Here is a 4,168-nt window from a genome sequence, read left to right on the forward strand (position 1 = left end):
GCAAGGCACCGCGGCTAGGGGGCAGGGACCTCACATTGTTGGATTCCTTCTTCTTCTTTTCTTTGTTTTGAAGTTTACAGCATTTTTCAATCGCATGGCCGGGGTTTTTGTAATACTAACCTTCTTTGGCTATTTGGAATCACCCTTAGCCTCATAAGTTTTGTTGAAATCGATATTCTGCTGGAATTTCTTGTCCTTATTCTTGGTTGCTCAGTTCTAATCACTATTAGAACTCACAAAAACATATTTTTTAGAGCAGTTTCTCTTGTAATAGTAAGCTAACAAGCTCTTGATAGGTAAGAGGGAGTGCCTTTCAATAAACGATGAAGGAAAGTATTGAAACTCCGATAAGATTTAGGCAAATAATTAATGGTGACATTAATCATGTCCTTTTCAGGAATAACTTCATCAATATTGAGAAGTTTCTCTCTCAAGACTTGTAACTTTGTTAAATGTTCATTCATGGACCCCTTCTCTTGCATGTTTTTATCATCAAGTTGGTCTCTAAGATAGGCACTCCTTACATCATTTTTAGCTGATACATGAATTCTAGAGTGTTCCAAGCAAGCGTGGATCTTCTACAAGAGTGAATGTGCATAATAATAGACCTTTTAACCGACAAGGCAATCAGTGCCAAAGCCTGAGCATCACAAGAATCCCATCTACTTTGTCAAGCAATAATTTGAGAAAATTCTTATTGTAGCATTATATGGTAGTGATGTGTGTGAACACACTTAGGACTGCCGGGACACTTTTTCCCTCACTAGGAGGTTCTTTCCACCCATGGGTATGTACTTATCTTTTATATTTGGCACACATTTGTTCATGTTAATCTAGTGAGTTTGTGTGCTCTCAAGCTTCTCTAACTTGTGTGTGTGCATTATTGCAACCCTAACCCTAATTCTAATAATTGGTATCAGAGCTAGCTTCCTTGACACTTGATTTAGTAGTGTGCCTCCCTCCTCATGACCCTGTTTTTCTATCTCTAATTGAGGTACCCTCTTAGGAGAAGAAGGTATATTATACTGTAGTGTGATGTATACAAAGTATAGCTAAATCTAGCGTGCCAAAACTATTACATTAGTCGTGTTTGCCAGGCAAGCAATATCAGACTTGTCATATATGTCCAATTTGTTCACACCACTTGGGGTGAAAGATTCAGTAAGCATAATCTGTTTGTTATGTTCTTTATTATCATGGATAATGCATTTATCATCTACAAATCCAACATTAAGACACCCCTTGCTAGAGTAAACACAAAAAATAAAATTTATAAATATTTGGAACAAAAGTTTATAGTAGTGAGAAAAATCTCCTTTAACAAGGTAAAGGATAGGGCATTATTGGCACATGTAATAGTATGAGCACTTTATGCTTTCTCTAGATGTTTGTCCAAACTTCTTTAAGACGTTATGTGCTTAGAAGCACCATTGTCAGGAAACCAATTGTCAGTAAACAGTTGCACTGAGACATGCAACTTCTTGTTTAGGGTTATAACTGTAAATAACCATAAGTGAGAATTCTTGATGAACAACGATATTAGCTTAGTGCTCTTTCTTTGAACTTTGGGAGGTAGACCTACTAGAATCTTTGTTGGATTCCTTCTTCTTCTTTTCTTTGTTTTGAATTTTAAAGCAATTTTCAATCGCATGGCCAAGTTTTCTGTAAGACTAACCTTCTTTAGCTATTTGGAATCACCCTTAGCCTCATAATTTTTCATGGAATTGATCTTCCGCTGTAATTTCTTGCCCTTATTCTTGGTTGCTAAATCTTAATCACTATTAGAACTCACATAAACATTTTTTTGCAAGAGTTTAAAACCTCATCATCAAGCAACCCCTGAATGCAACAAAATATGCTAGCAGAAAATTGTGTGGTATCATCCACTTGCATTTTTAAACCTTTGGTAAGCTCATTTGAGTTCATGGTGGAATGCTCACCCTTGTTATTTGCAATTTCTCCAATGATGTACTTCTCCATAATATCCAACCGCCTATTGAAAATAAAGTCACTACACAAAAGCATATGCAAGTCACTTCTTGCATTGACTGGCTCCAATGTAACTTTTATTGCTTCCCATGAATTCCTACATAACATGTACCAAGACAAGTCAATAAATCAACATGTTTGAAAGAATAATAAACTACAATAACATAATATAATGTTCGCTATGGAGTGGCCTCCTATTGGCTTTGGTGGACAACCAAAATATTCCCATTGTTTTCTTGCTTGTGATAGAGCATCTTGATATGAAGTCTTTACTATAACCTCTTGATGGAGTTGATTCATGCACCTAGAGAGTTTCAAAGTCTCAAGATAATCTTGTGCACCTAGTATCTTGCAATTTCTAGTGCTATAACAATTCTTAAGTGTTTTGGACATGTTGGAGCCTCCACTATTGTTCTTGCAACTAAAATGGAGTGTTGACCTGAGACAACATAATACCTATAAGAAAGAACTTTGCTCAAAAAAATCTGATCCTTTGTCAACATTTTTTTGGTTTGAACAACATATGGTACAAGGTCTGCTATCATATCAACCACATGAGGTTTGCTTGTGAATTGGCTCATCAAATACTTGTAATGAACCTTGTTAATTGATCGATATACGTAATGAGCAAGAGCACAATCAGGTTGTTGCAAGATCAGGGTGTCCAGTTTTATCCAGTTTATGTTAGACTGGGACAATGCTAGGAGAGCAAATTTGGGGAGCAAGGTACTTCAAAAGATATCAAGCAACTAATAGAAAATACACATACACTCAAATTAATCCAATATAATGTAAATTTATATAAATTAGTCTAATTTTAATCAAAATTAATAAAAAAATAATGAAATGATTAAAAATTGATCTTTTCATACTTAGAGTGATCCAAATTTTTTTCCATAGATGCACCATTACAAGTACACTAGTCCCTATAAGTTTTAGATGATTTACATCAAAAATGTAATTTTACTAGTTAGATTATTAATATTTGAAGGCCTTCTCATAGCCTGGAAGAATTTTGGAAAAGAGATAATTGAAAATCCAACCATTGGATTTGCAATTTTGACTAAGCACCACATTCTACTAATGTCTCACTATTTACCATTCTTTTCATTTACAAGATTGAGCATTTTAAGTGGTAGTTATTGTGGGTGCAAAAAGTGGCACATGTATACTTTAACATTTTAAAGACCTTGAAATATTTAAAGAAAATAGAGAGATAGATTAAAATTTTCTCAAAAAATCAAGTTAAGATCTATATTATGTGAAGATATAAGGTCCAAAGTGGATATCTTATATAAGTTTATATGTAAAAGATATTAGCATTTTATGGAATTAGTCCAAATTTGGGACAACGTATATACATTAACTTTGTACCTAAGGAAATGAGGACTTTCGACTATCTAATGCTTAATCAAATTATGCAACTATATTCCCAACTTTTTACGTGATGTTTTAACAAAAGAACTTGAAAGGAAATTCCTTCATTAGCTAGGAGAGATTGGCCACTAAAGCTAAACAAATGCGTGTTTTTTTACTGTATACAGGGTGCCTGAGTGGACAAAACTGGGCACCCTGATCTTGCAACCACCCAATATTTCACACAATGTCACTAGAATCAAGAATGTTTGATTTTGCCCAAAAGGATACATGTGTGAAAACTTCTCCCAAAATAATTGACCTTCTATCTTTTCTATGGAAACAGCTACATGTATATTTCCTTCAAGCAGTCCTGCTTGGTTCAATGGTTGAGCCATCAAATGGTTAGACACATCCATGCTAGGTTGATTACTAACAGTCTCATTTCTTGTAGTGATACTCATGGCTAATATTTCCTTTCCTCCTTTTGTGCTTGATTTATTACTTTGTGTTTTTTTCTTTGACTCAATCCTCTGTGAAGGTGATGTTGTTGCTTTTCTTTTCTCTTGAGCTATCTTTGTTTTTGATGACTTTCCAATATTTGAATATGTTACTATTACCTTCTCTTGAACCTTTTTGCTGGAGGTGATATCCTTGTCCATAGGCACATGGACTTCTTTTCTCTTGTCTTGAAGTTTTTTTTATTGTACTTTTTTATCACCATCTATTTTGGGACCTTTTTCCTTACATATCTTCTCCTTTATCTTTCTCACATTTCCAGATTTTCACATAGCTAGATAATCCATAAGCTCCCCCTCGGCCA

Source organism: Cibotium barometz, chromosome 40 (genome assembly GCF_041138505.1).
Source record: "Cibotium barometz isolate CiBa-2024 chromosome 40, ASM4113850v1, whole genome shotgun sequence".
Classification (NCBI taxonomy): Eukaryota; Viridiplantae; Streptophyta; class Polypodiopsida; order Cyatheales; family Cibotiaceae; genus Cibotium; species Cibotium barometz.